The following is a 15,226-nucleotide window of genomic DNA, read 5'->3' as shown; positions in this document are numbered from 1 at the left end:
CGGACCACAGCGTGTTGTCTCTGGGCAATTGGGCATCATTGGCAAAAGTGGGCATGTAAGTATTACATACCCAACTCTCAAGTAAGTTGTGATGAACTCGCTTACAAAACTCAGTTTTGGATGAGACTGACTTCATGATCAAAATTATCCTATTTACACTTTACTCAATTTTGACACTATAATATGATTCTGACTCATATCGATGCCACACAGGCCAATTTCTACGAGAGAAGTCATTTATTGCCTTCAGTAAAGATCTTTATTGCCTTTAAAGATCTTCAACAACCAGCTGCTCTCTAAGCCACAGAGAGAGGAGTGGGTTTGGACGACTGAGCTCTAGAATTCTAGCAATGTTCCAGAACCCACCTGGAGATTATTTTGTGTGTGTGGCTGGATGGAATGGGAGGAAGGATGATGACTGGAGTTGGATGCTAGGATGTCTACTGGTGTCTATGGCTCGTTACCGTCGTCTGGGGTTAAGCCTTTCTATACCAGTGGTCGATTGGAGGGGTACCATTCCTGGAAGATAAAACAGCTTCACCAGCTGGTAAAGGTATCCACTCAGGTTCACCCCCCAAGGCCATCCTCTCAGCCCTTATAAGGTCAAATCACAGGTCTGCCAAGAGCAAGAGTGAATCTATTTTGCAGCATTGAGAAGAACTGAGGTATTCATGGCTGGGAAAAGCTTGAAGTATGTAGAAGACGGTGTTTGTTTTCTCTGATTCCCTGTACACATCCTGGAATTCTGGACTGGCTGCTGGCATTATGCAAAAATACAGAATTGGAGCTATTTTTTATCCAGTTCAGAGTCTTTGGTAAACGCATCAGCGAAGCCTAACAAAATGTGTGTTTTCAGAGCTCGGTTATAAGCATAAACAACCCTCCGTTTCTTTTGGCCCTCTTGCAGAAATCTGTGCCGATCCTTCCAAAGTTTTGCTGTGTCTGGGGTGTTCTGGGCTTCTTTTTTGTTGTAATATCTATTTTTGTCCAGTAGGGTTGTGGTCAGTTCCATCTCAACTCCCATCAGTATAAGAATCCTCATTTGAAATACGTGAGACTTTTCAATTCTGTATTGACTGAATTGAAATGGAATTAAAACCAGGTCTGTTGTCCAGTGCTCTCTGCGTTTGTTCATTTATGCACCATTTGTGTACTCCCATCTCTGTGTGTTGTGTACAGTACTATGTGTTCTGGAACTTTTGGACCTGGCCTGTCTTTTTGTGTTCTGACTTTGTCTGAAAGTGGGGGTTTCTTCACAGGAGGAATCCATATTTATGAACAGATTCACAACTATTTTTCTTAGGTTCTGCCACAATAAATTATATAGAACTTTTAGAACACAAGGCCTGGGGGAAAAAAGTGTGAATTTATATAGGCGTTTATCTATGCCAACAGTGCGCAACAATGCCTCATTTATCATAGCCATATCAGATAACAAATCCTAATTGCTAAATTGCTCCATATATATTCAGTCAATAAAAGAAATGGTGTTATTTAAGGTTGATTTAAATTGGAATATCAACTGGTTATATTATATCGTGGCAGTGGCGCTTCTTTGTAGAAGCCTATAGCTGTGCAATGGCATACATAGCCTTCTTTTGTTAATTTAGCAGACAAGACACTCTTATTTCCTGAGCCCTTATCACAGTCAAGACACACCTGTTTCATATCAGTTTGCAAACAATCTAAAATATATATAATTGAGTTAATAAAGCCGCATACAAACATGGTCTCTTTTTTGTTTTCTTGAGTAAGGCAGCTCCAAAATACAGGTGTTTCAGCCTAGCTCAGTGCTTTCTGTGGTGGTGGGGCGGGCCAGCATAAAATAGGAGCATTGCGCCGTGACTGGCTCAGTATTCTGTCACTCATGGGGACCTTGCGCACTCGCCAAGCTTTCAGTCCTTATAAAGGGTATATATCCAAAATTTCAGCCCCTTGGGTCCTACCATAGAGTTATATTGCAAGTGCCCTTCCAAGAAGGCTCAAGGCCATTGGCCACAGAAATGACGTTGAATCACTTTATGTACAGTTGCTTTGATTTGACTAATCATGTCAACATCTTACTTTCACAATCTTAGCTAGCAGTCATCATCATGAATCAAGTCTACTGGCAAATCCTTTTTAATCCTTGTCATATGAAGATAAATAATGAAGAGAAAATATAGTAAAACGTATCGGTGCTCATCGGCCATTGGACATAAACATTACACAACAAGTTGGAAATCGCAAATTCAACAATGACTGGTTTGGAAGGAATCAGTGGCTAACTGTGAGTTCAAGACAACTGGGAACTCGGGAAAAACAAGCCACGACTGGGAAAATACGTTTTGAACAGTCATTCAACTTGGATTTTGTAAATCGGCATCTTTCTCTTTGATGACAAAATTTGCCCGCCGCGCAACTTTCCTGTCCAAGCACATCACAACAACCTGAGGCCAGAAATGTCTTGTGCTGCTTAATAAATTATGTAGGATGCCATAGAGATATGTATTCTGTAGCTAAGAAATTAATACTAAGTGTATGTTGTGTAGTAAGCTGTTAGTAGCCCCTGTGCCTCACCCTAATAATTTGGTCTATTTTCACCAACGCGGTATTGTAAACACATTGTTCGTGGCCGGTGTGTGCTTGTTTGCCTATAACCTGTTTTAGAGAAATGTAATCATTGAATATTGTAAGAGCTTTCATTGTCTGGTTATATACCCCCTTTATTTATTTACGGTTCTGTAAGAACGGCCCATGTTCTGAATTCTGTCACTGTACATTTCAAAAGTGCTGAACAAATAGTTTTATTGACTACGTCCGTCGTCGCTCGCTCATTCATGTCTTAATCGAAATTACAGATTGCCGCTTATCCGCTTGTCATCCCCATATGCCATAGTTTGTACATCTCAATTGTCAGTAGAAACCACATTTATTTAAGCAAGTCAGCCATATCAGCTCAGTAAAAAAAAAAAAAAGGCAGTTAATGAGGCTGAATGAACTGTTTTGCTGCCAGACAAGGCTCCGCTGAAAGCCAGATGTAGCAGTGGTAAGGTGTTGGGACTGCTGTTGGGACAGCTTTATGTAGGCCCTAACCGTTTGTGGGCACTGTTTGTCACCGTTATAGTGCAATTAATGTATTGTGTTGTGTTGTGTTGTGTAGGGGCTTGGCTGGCATGCATCCCACAGTAAAAAATTTTGCCCCACCAAGATTTACATGCTAAAATGGCCACTGCATACAGATACAGCTTGGCCACATTGTAACCGCGAAGCGGCCATGGTGCTCAGCCAGGACAGTTACTTTTGTAACTGAATGAAAACATTTGAACAACGTGATTTAACCGATTGATGTTCGGAAAATAAATGGCAAAAATGCAGAATGATGTTAAATGCCTGTAAACAGCTTGTGGAGAAAATTTATTATTATTATTAATATGTAATATTAGGCCTACTGTCATATGCCTGTGCTCATCATGGTTCTTACAGGCTAAGTTAAATGACAAAAATGTGCTTGTGGTTCACGCAGCTCAAATGATATGTAACAACAACCTGAGTGCATCAGCACAACAAATAGATTTTTTTTTTAAATGCAGGTACCTTTTCATTTTAAACACCAGTGGTACAACTAGTGCTTTCTAACTGTACTGAACCAACACAGTAGCGCACGGGAGGGAAGCAAAACTTTCCTGTGGGCAAAACCATTCATCTTCAGGTGATGGGGGGTTGCAAAATGCAATCTGTTAATGATTATATAATATATGCAATTGTCATATCTATTTTAATACAGACTAGCTCAAAACATGAATCATTGAAAATGACAAATTACCCAATAGATCATGATACTTTTCTGGTAAATGTGGTAAGTACTTTTCTGTTTGGAATGTGGGGATGCAGCTGCTCCATTGCTCATGCGTCTGTGTGGCAGTGTGTGTGTGTGTGGCAGTGCATACCTCAGTTCCCTGTTGTGTAGTTAATCATGTCCAGGGATGGCCATTCAACCATTCAATCAACCCCTGGAGGAGACACCCCCCCTCCATCCGTACCTCCCTCTCTCTGTCTCTCTCCCCTGGAGGAGACCTCTCGCTCTCTCTCACTCCAATAAGAAGAATGTAAGCTCTGTCTCTGAGATACGTGCACACACATACACACTGAGTGGTAGATTGGCCGAGCCTAAAGAATGCAATTGTTCCATATTCCAGGAACAATCTATAATGCAGATGCCATATAATTGCTTTCTGCAGAACTGCAGGCATAGTGACAAGGGTGTCATCCAATCCTCAGGGACTCATCCAATCCTCCTTTCCTCTCTCTCCTTCCATAATTCAAGTCATTCTCAGATGTCAATTAAGCCTCTGTGTTCTAGCTTTAACTCAATGAACCTTTCTAGGACGCACGTTCCGCTAGCGGAACCCCCCCCACAACATTCCGCTGAAAAGGCAGCGCGGGAAATTCAAAAATATTTTTTTTTAAATATGTAGCTTTCACACATTAACAAGTCCAATACAGCAAATGAAAGATAAACATGTTGTTAATCTACCCATCGTGTCCGATTTAAAAAATGCTTTACAGCGAAAACACAACATATGATTATGTTAGATCACCGCCAAGTTAAAAAAACAGCCATTTTCCCAGCCAAAGATAGGAGTCACAAAAACAGAAATAGAGATAAAATTAATCACTAACCTTTGATCTTCATCAGATGACACTCATAGGACATCATGTTACACAATACATGTATTTTTTGTTCGATAATGTGCATATTTATATCCAAAAATCTTAGTTTACATTGGCGCCATGTTCAGAAATGCCTCCAAAATATCCGGAGAAATTGCAGAGCCACGTCAAATAACAGAAATACTCATCATACACTTTGATGAAAGATACAGGTTTTACATATAATTAAAGATACACTTGTTCTTAATGCAACCGCTGTGTCAGATTTCAAAAAAGCTTTACGGAAAAAGCACACCATGCAATAATCTGTGACGGCGCTCAAATATAAATAACATTTCTTCGCCATGTTGGAGTCAACAGAAATACGAAATGACATCATAAATATTCCCTTACCTTTGAATATCTTCATCAGAATGCATTCCCAGGAATCCTAGTTCGACAATAAATTGTTGTTTTGTTCGATAATGTCAATTATTTATGTCCAAATAGCTGCTTTTGCTAGCGCGTTTAGTACACATATCCAAACGCTCGTGCAAGTGATGCATAACATCGGACGAAAACTTTAAAAAGTTATATCACAGGTCGAATAAACTTGTCAAACTAAGTAGATAATCAATCTTCAGGATGTTGTTATCATATATATCCAATAACGTTCCAACCGGAGCATTCCTTCGTGTCTGTAAAAGTTATGGAACGCAAGGCGATATCATGAGGAATGAGCATGACCAGGAACACTGACTGAAACACCTCCCATCCGGTCCCACATCACAGTATACACTTCATTCAACGTTCTACCGACTGTTGACATATAGTGGAAGGCGTAGGAAGTGCAAACAAATCCATATCTTCCTGGGATTTGAATAGGCGATGAGTAGAAAAAACACCAGCCTCAGAATTTCCACTTCCTGTTTGGAAGTTTGCCTGCCATATGAGTTATGTTATACTCACAGACATAATTCAAACCGTTTTAGAAACTTGTTGTGTTTTCTATCCAATAGTAATATGCATATATTATAATAATATATGCATATAATAATAATAATATGCATATAATAATATGCATATATTAGCATCTGGGACAGAGTAGGAGGCAGTTCACCATGGGCACGCAATTCATCCAAAGAGAAAATGCTGCCCCCTATCCCTAAAAAGTTACGTTTTATATCTCACTCGAAATTACTTATCAGACTGACTTAGCATTGGCAAACGTTAGTGTTGGGACTACTAGGCTAGTGTGCCTCCACAATGTGGACTGTTAGTTGTGTCTCTGCACTCTGGCCTGACCCGTACCGTCACTATTAGCCCCAGGCTAAAGCCACAGCAACTCCCTGCGACTGTGTGTGTGCTTTTGTGTGTGTGTGTTTTGGTGGCATGCATCCACACACACACTGGGATGCAAGCAGATGCGCTCAAACACAACACAACACAGGTATGCACAATCGCCCATGCACACACACACACTCTTGTATGCAAAAATACACTGAGTATACTAAACATTAACACATTTCTATAACATAGACTGATCAGGTGAATCCAGGTGAAAGCTGTGATCCCTTATTGATGTCACCTGTTAAAACCACTTCAATCAGTGTAGATGAAGGGGAGGGGACAGGTTGAATAATTATTATTAAGCCTTGAGACAATTGAGACATATAATTGTATTGTATATATATATTGTATATACAAGCACATGCACAAGCACATACACATGCATGCATAATATAAGAACTTTTCCATGTTGAATCATAGGCCATATTTTCCTGTTGGCTTCTCTTATCCAATTAAGTCACACCTTTCAGAATTCTGAGAATCCCAGAAATGGGTTAGTTTATGAGCTTCTGAACATCTCTGTGTGTTATCAGATTGAAAACGGGCTTATGGAGAGGGGTGGGAGGACTTTGAAATCTGATCCACTTTCATACTAGTGAAATGAAGGGAAAGAGCGACACTCTCCTTCTCCCTATAGGTTTTGCACTAAGAAGTCAGCTGGAGTCCCAACCCAAGGTCGGTGTTTACTCTGAGAACACACTCAGCACATACCAAGGTTCACCTACTTTAAGGTGACACGAATCTTTCCACAATGTAAACGATCGGATTAAAATGGGATAAATGATACAGATTTCACACTTTCAGAGAATTCACACAATTACACTACTGTTTGTTTTGTTCTAGTTCAAGTTTGAATGTAGATTGGTCATTGTCTGATGGCCTCTTGCTGTATTTAAACCCAACAGCAGTTCATTGTGTACAAAGTAAAAAACAAACAGGCCCACTAGGGTGTGTAACAGTAACAGTTGGTCCTGAGAAGACCGTTTTCTGGTCAGTACTTATTTAAAATAGATTTAATTTGTTCTCCCTCTTCCCTTCACCTAAATCAAAGCAGCAAATGTCTGTAGGAGTGGAAACTATCACTCACTTAAAGCTACTATCTGGGATTTGCGTTTCAAACCCAACGGCAGCCCCACCATTTAAACTGAGGGATGGGCTGGAGAAACTCGCTGTAAATATCACAGAGTGGGCATTTAAGTGTTTGGTTAACACAGGGTCACACGGGAAGCTAGAGCAGGAGAGGATCAGGACATAGTAGTGAGTGGTGGAGGGCAGTGTCAGTGTCACACTGACAACCCTATGTACTGTCAGAGCCAGAGTTCCTGAGAGCTCCAGTTCCGGAACGAGAACCTTTAAATAACAACGTATGGATTATTATTTCTAGGTCAGAATGCTGTGGAATGTCTGCCTGCAGTTAACAGAGGAAATATGGAATTACATGCAAGCCTTACATCACATAGCAAATTAGCAGACCCCTACTTTAATTCCCCCCCGTGCCAGTAAAGCACACATAATTAGAGCATGACACAGTCAGTCGCCCTCCTCGCTGCTCTGTTGTTTTTTCCCCTCCTATTCTTTCATCTCTTTTTCTCGCTCTCTTTTTTTTCATCTGTTCAAAAACCCTCAGAATGACTCGAGGCTCTATTGTCTGTAATGTACTGTATGCTAATCGTTATAAAATCTGCCAAGTTATTTCCTGAAAGAGGAGATGGGCCATTATACGGAGGAGGGCTGGCGAAAGGGGGGAACAGCGAGGCAGAGGAGGGGGACTGTTTTTTTGGATGGAGCTCAGGGTAGGGATGCTTGCTATTCCCTTAAGTGTCTGGAAAGTGTACGTTTCCATTACAGCCTGTCTCGTTTTGCTGCAGTGCATTGCGTTGGTTGTTTTTGCACTGAGGCCAGGAGGGAGGATGGCAGAGGCAGGCCTGAGACCCTCTGTGGACAGGGCATGCAGCCCCAGGTAGGGTGAGGAGTGTCCCCCCAGGTGGTGGGCATACATGGGCTATATGTGGAGCTTCAAACGCATATCTGTTGGACCGGTTGGCTCCTCTGGCTGCTATCGCAAAGAGAGACAGGATAAATCAGAAGCAGAGCCTGTGAGGGATTGGTTTGAGGCTGGCTGGCTGTAGAGATGGCTGACTGTAGAGGTGTCTGTCGTGTTATTGTTTGTTTTTTGTTAGTCTGTGGCTGGGATGGTTTGTTTTGAGCAGGCTGTGGAGTTGTAAGTGACTTCAAGTGTTTACAATATGGTTATATAAGGTCTTTCCGATGTACTTTTCCAACATAAATTTTCTGAGGAATCATTGCTAGTTGCCTGGTTGCTTCAACAGTTGTGATACGCCAAAAGTCCTGTAACCCCAGGAGAGGAACTAAACACATTGTTCCATTTCTCTCCAGCATGTATTTTTCGGTAACCACTAATCTACCCTGACATTAGCCCTGGGCCAGAAGATCATGATTTTTGTGACCCTGGCTGTTTCAATGAGTCATGCATGCAAAACACCCACCCAATCAAGTTAAAGAATCTAGCCGTAGGTTGGTGAGAGGCCACACACACACGTACGCACGTACATATTGGCATATTTAATAGGAAACTACCTCCTCCAGTCCATTTTACAGCAGTATTCACATTACATTCTTAATCTATAAATAGATGGCTCACCGCACACTCCAGCTTTTTAATACATATCGTTAATCTAGTGTCTATAGACATAAATGTCACAACAAAATGGAACGGGTTTTACCTCATTTCAACCCAAAGATTAAGACTAAATGGAAAAGGCTTGAATCCTTATTGGTATTGCCAGAGAGTTTTCTGAGGACAAATGGTGTCCTTGAACTGAGAGACTATTGATTTCGAGGAAGAATGGAGTGAGAATAGTGTCTATACACTGTAAAGAGATTTAGTAACTAGCTGATACTAGTAAAGCCTAAAAACCTATAGTTAATGTCCAGTTCCTTCCAGTGTTTTTCCCTCCTCTCTACCTCCTCTTTTAGGTAGACCCTTACTGGTTTACATCAGCATCTGTCTGATCCCTTGTTTCATATTGCAGGAAAAAAAGAAACTCCTTCTGGGAAAGCCCTTCATTAACATTTATGGGAAATATAGTCCTCTCGCTTTTTTCTATTCTCCCCTCCCTTTAAGATAATAAAAGAGCACTTACTTTCTTTTAAAGGGTTCAAGCAGCAAATCTGGTGAAAAAGGGGCTGGAACCCTATTATAATTGTTAGGATTATTAGGATCCAAGCCCCGAAGGGCATGGGTCCTTAGATCCTCAAAAGGTTCTACAGCTGCACCATCGAGAGCATCCTGACTGGTTGCATCACTGCCTGGTATGGCAACTGCTCGGCCTCCGACCGCAAGGCACTACAGAGGGTAGTGCGAACGGCCAAGCACATCACTGGGGCCAAGCTTCCAACGGTACCGGAGCGCTAAATCTAGGTTCAAGAGGCTTCTAAACAGCGTCTACCCCCAATCCATAAGACTCCTGAACATCTAGTCAAATGGCTACCCAGACTATTTGCATCGCCCCTCCCCTCTCCACACCACTGCCACTCTCTGTTGTCATCTATGCATAGTCACTTTAATTTTTAACTTCTTGAGAATACAGGGGGTGCTATTTTCCCATTAGCATAATTTGCTCTACAGATTAAACTGCCTCTTATTCAATTATTGCTCTTACTATATGCATATAAATAATACCATTGGAAAGAAAACAATCTCTAGTTTCTAAAACCGTTTCAATTTTGTCTCTGAGTGATACAGAAGTCATTTGACAGCACTTTCCATGACCAAGAAGAAAAAAGCAAGATGTGTATGCCAGCTTCAACGCTCTGCCTATATATGGTCGTGCCCCCTATGACCCGAAACACACCTCATTGGCCTTCCTCTGGGTGTCAAGAGGACGTCAGAGGAAAAATATCTTGTTTATCTGGGACTGACGTGAAATGAGAGCTAATTCTTTGGCGTGACCGACAACTTCCGGTTGTCTAAATCGTGCGACTTGTAGCTGCGATTGTCTTCCGTTGTGCGGCCATTATGGATGAAAACTATCTCCGTCTCGAAGTTTGTTTGATACATGTGACCAGATCATCGTAATGTATGTTTTTTCAATATAGTTTAATCAGATTATTTGAATTTTTTCGGGAGTTTTGTGGTGTTCCGTTGTCTGAATTTATTTACGTTTGAGAGATCCGTGCCACTCGACCGGTACCTGTGCTAAATGGAGTGGGAAAGGAACAATTCTGAACGGAACCAACGACTCATCTTGACAAAGGACACTTTGATCAACATTCTGATGAAAGATCAGCCATAGTAAGACCCAATTTACGATGTTATATCATATCTGTTGTGCATGTGAACTGGCCGTGGGCGCCTAGCCGAATCTGCCTGGTATAGCTATGCTAATTTAGCGCTACATTTTGTTTTCGTTATAAAACATTTCATAAATCTGAAATATTGTTTGGATTCACCAGATGTTGGGCTTTCAATATCTGTACGCTGTGTATTTTTCTGAAATGTTTTAAGATGAGTAATTCGTTATATGACGTTGGTCTCTGTAATTGTTCTGGCTGGGTCAGCACTATTTCAGATTGCAGCTGCAATGTAGAACTGTGATTTATACCTGAAAAATGCACATTTTTCCCCAAAAAAACTATGCTATACCATAAATATGTTATCAGACTGTCATCTTATGAAGTTGTTTCTTGGTTAGTGGCTATATATATTTTTATTTAGTCGAATTAGTGATAGCTACTGACGCAGGAAAAAGCTGTTGGGAGTAAAAATATCGTGTCCTTTGCTAACGTGGTTAGCTAATAGATTTACATATTGTGTCTTCCCTGTAAAACATTTTAAAAATCTGAAACGGTGGCTTTATTCACAAGACCTGTATCTTTCATCTGGTGTCTTAGACTTGTGATTTAATGATATTTAGATGCTACAAGTTACTTGTGACGCTATGCTAGCTATGCTACTCAGTGGGGTGGGGGGTGGGGGGTGCTACCGGATCAGGGTTGGTGACTCGTGAGAAGTTTTAACTCTACCTACATGTACATACTACCTCAACTAACTGGTGCCCCTGCACATTGACTCTGTACCGGCACCCCCTGTATATATAATTTTTTTTACAGCTGCTTTTTAATTACTTGTTACTTTTATCTCTTATTTTTATCTGTATTTTTTTTAAACTGCACTGTTGGTTAGGGGCTCGTAAGTAAGCATTTCACTGTAAGGTAAGATGTTGAAAAAAAAATTATTCGATTTGAACTCTATTATAATTCCTAGGATTATTACTATTTTTCCGATCTTTGGAGAGCTATAACTCTTAAATGGTAAGACCTATAGAGACCCAACTTGATAGGCAAATACATTTGATTACACGTGGTGCAACTAGGCCAAATGGTGGCCCTATAAACCACATTTTACATCAAAAGGTCAGCCCCGCCTCCTCGTTTGACCTAGCGTCTCGGAATTTGGTACGGAGTTTCCGCTCAACACATGGAACAAATTTGCCTCTAGAACCAATGACGTCACTATGATGGATCATCCGACATTTTGAAAATAGTGTATATTTTCCAACATTTTAAACAAGATCTCCTCAGACACCGCTCCATCTATACACCAAGCATCTGTAAATTGAGTGAGGTTGGGCGTGACAATTCAAGTCTTTCAGACACTCTTGGTGGGAATGGAGCCCCCTGCTGGCTATGTATCTCAATACTCTCCAGAGTTTCCTGAAGTGTGCACAACCCACATGGATTAAAAAGTGTAAAATTGGTGTGAGTACCAGAAAGGAAGTCAATAATGTAACCCTTTAGATCCACACCACAACTTTCTGAGAACCAGACCAAGGACCAGTGTATCAACACCAGAGCAACTTAGAGGAGAAATTAGGGTTAAGTGCCTTGCTCAAGGGCACATCGACATATTTTTCTTTACCTTGTCAGCTCGGGGATTCAAACCAGCAACCTTTTGTTTACTGCCCTAGCGCTCTAACCGCTAGGCTACCTGCCGCCAGTCTAGCTAATTTCAGGCCAGGGTGACAGCTAAAGCACATTTATTGCTTTTGTAGTCCAATAAAAACTGAATGATTCTGAACACTCCCAAGTCCCAACTTCAGCAGACAACTTTCAAATTCGCGGAGAAATTTCTAGCCACAAGCATAAACTAGCTAGGTAGGGAGGGCTCATGAGGATGACTGACTGAATTGACTGAACCGAATCTGATTTGGCACCAGGCATGTCCGTAAAGCCTCTCCCTTGCCTTAAGGACCCATAAGGTCCGCCATAATGGATTTTCCGTCATTTAGAATTTTGAGAAAAACACATAAAATGCTACTCCTCTAGAACCGAAAGAAATATCTACACGAAACTTGATACACTACATATACAAATGTATGTGGACACCCCTTTAACTTAGTGGATTCGGCTATTTCATCCACACTCGTTGCTGACAGGTGTATAAAATCGAGTACACTGCCATGCAATCTCCATAGACAAACATTGGCAGTAAAATGGCCCTACTGAAGAGTTAATTGACTTTCAACATGGCACCGTCATAGGATGCCACCTTTCCAACAAATCATTTCATCAAATTTCTGCTCTGCTAGCACTGCCCCGGTCAACTTTAAGTGCTGTTATTGTGAAGTGGAAACGTCTAGGAGCAACAACGGCTAAGCCACAAAGTGGTAAGCCACACAAGCTCACAGAATGGGACTGCCAAGTGCTGAAGCTCCTAAAAATGGTCTGTCCTTGGTTGCAACGCTCAATACCGAGTTCCAAACTGCCTCTGGTAGCAACGTCAGCACAAGAACTGTTCGTCGGGAGCTTCATGAAATGGATGTCCACAGCCGAGCAGCCACACACAAGCCTAAGCTCACCGCCATTGGTCTCTGGAGCAGTGGAAAAGCATTCTCTGGAGTGAATCACGCTTCACCATCTGGCAGCCTGACAGGAGAATGCTACCTGCCCCAATGCATAGTGCCAACTGTAAAGTTTGGTAGAGGAGGAATAATGATCTGGGGCTGTTTTTCATGGTTTGGGCTAGGCCCATTAGTTCCAGTGAAGGGAAATCTTGACTGGCATGCACAGAGCCCTGACCTCAACCCTATCGAACCCCTTTGGGATGAATTGGAACGCCGACTGAGAGAGAGGCCTAATCGCCCAACATCAGTGCCCAACCTCACTAATGCTCTTGTGGCGGAATAGAAGGTAGTCCCTGAAGCAATGTTCCAACATTTAGTGGAATTCCTTCCCAGAAGAGTATAGGCTGCTATAGAAGTAAATGGGCGACCAACTCCATATTAATGCCCATGATTTTGGAATGAGATGTCCACATACTTTTGGTCATGTAATTTATATGGCATCTGTGGACCAAGGTTTCTCAACCCAGTGTGTTCCAGGCTAGTATGTTAAACAACATGGCCGCTACTGACCAATAAACATTCACGTGGGTGTGGTCAATAAATGCATATAAATCACACGTATATTCGTATTGTAACAATTTTGGGACACGTTTCAAACACTGTGAAGACTCAACATATGAAAGCACATTCAGATCGACCACACGGTTGCTCTATAAAGTGCACATGTTTATATCTTGTGATCTGTTTGACTCCGAGTGATGAAATTTGGCATCACTCGGTGATATGAGTCTAGCTGACCTGTGGTTCAATTTAGCCGCATGGTAGGGTTGTTGGACAGGAAACAACATTCATGCATTAATGAGTCTTGGAAAATATTGCATTTAACGACATGGGTACAAGATGCTATATACCCAATTTGGTGTCCAGCAGTTCTGGAGAAGACGTTTAAAGTAGTCAACATAATTGAAAATGGTCCAAAATAGTGTACATCAGAAGCATATTGCATAATCTGTTTGATTTTGAATTCTGATATTTGGCAAACATGTTAAGGAGTACAGAAGTAGCTCATCCTAGGGTGATGTGTCCAATTCGTCCTGATGGTGGCAAAGTGGGCCCACAACTTGAACCCCGACATTGCTGCTTGCAGCTATATCTTATTTTTCCATCCATATGAGCCACTCCCATACGTCTGCGTTTACATGGCTGCTCTATTGCTGTTTTGGGAAATCCCTCCAAAATGGGCAGTTAGTTTATACCCTGGCTGGTTGGCAGAAAATTCCCCTTTTTGCCTTTGGGAACGTGTCCATCACATTCTTTGGAAAGTCTGGGTGTTGCTGTGTGGTATGGTGTTCTCTTACTGCACACAGCTCTCTCTCTCTCGCTCTCTCTCGCTCTCTGTCCATCTGTCCAAAACCATTTCATTGTTCTGGAGCAGAGAACAAATCGCTGGGAACACCTCAAAAAACTAAATTAGATGGAAAAATAATGATTAAAGAGTCTAGGAATGAAAAGAGTAACTACAATGTATGGATTATGGCCCCCATGTTATTTGATGTTGAATTTAGGGTGTTCAGTACTTATGAACATGATGATGATGGCCCTGCGTTGTCTGGGTTTGGCCGGGGTAGGCTGTCATTGTAAATAAAAATGTGTTCTTAACCAACTTGCCCAGGTAAAAAAATATTTGGCCTTGTGTTTTAGGTTATTGTCCTGCCAAAATGTGATTTTGTCTCCCAGTGTCTGTTAAAAAACAGACTGAACCAGGTTTTCCTCTAGGATTTTGCCTGTCTATTCTGTTTCTTTTTATCCCCAAAAAACTCCCTAATCCTTGACGATGAAAAGGATACCCATAAGAAGATGCAGCAACCACCATGCTTGAAACTATGAAGAGTGGTACTCAGTGATGTGTTGTGTTGGATTTGCCCCAAACATAACACTTTGTATTCAGGACATGAAGTTAATTTCTTTGCCAAAGTTTTGCAGATTTATTTTAGTGCGTTATTGTAAACAGGATGAATGCTTTGGAATATTTTTTTCTCCACAGGATTCCTTCTTTTTACTCTGTCATTGCATTTCGTATTGTGGAGTAGCAACAATCTTGTTGATCCATCCTCAGTTTTCTCCTATCACAGCCATTAAACTCTGTAACTGTTTTAATGTCACCATTGGCCTCATGGTGAAATCCCTGAGCGGTTTCCTCCCTCTCCGGGAACTGATTTATGAAGGACGCCTATATCTTTGTAGTGACTGGGTGTATTGATTCACTATCCAAAGTGTAATTTAGAACTACAGCATGCTCAAAGGGATATTCATTGTCTGCTTTTTAAATGTTGTACCCATCAACCAATAGGCATTGGAAAATCTCCCTGGTATTTGTG

The 15,226-nt window shown here is 41.4% G+C and overlaps 1 protein-coding gene across 2 annotated transcripts in view; it reads left to right on the top strand.

Annotated features, from left to right (window-relative positions):
- LOC139578713 (N(G),N(G)-dimethylarginine dimethylaminohydrolase 1-like) overlaps positions 1–15,226 on the top strand; it is a 125,867-nt gene that overhangs the window by 61,561 nt on the left and 49,080 nt on the right. The window lies entirely within an intron of this gene.

Source organism: Salvelinus alpinus, chromosome 6 (genome assembly GCF_045679555.1).
Source record: "Salvelinus alpinus chromosome 6, SLU_Salpinus.1, whole genome shotgun sequence".
In the NCBI taxonomy this organism is placed as follows: domain Eukaryota; kingdom Metazoa; phylum Chordata; class Actinopteri; order Salmoniformes; family Salmonidae; genus Salvelinus; species Salvelinus alpinus.
The sequence above is the reverse complement of the archived record's forward strand: the minus strand, read 5'-3'. Positions and strand labels throughout refer to the sequence as shown.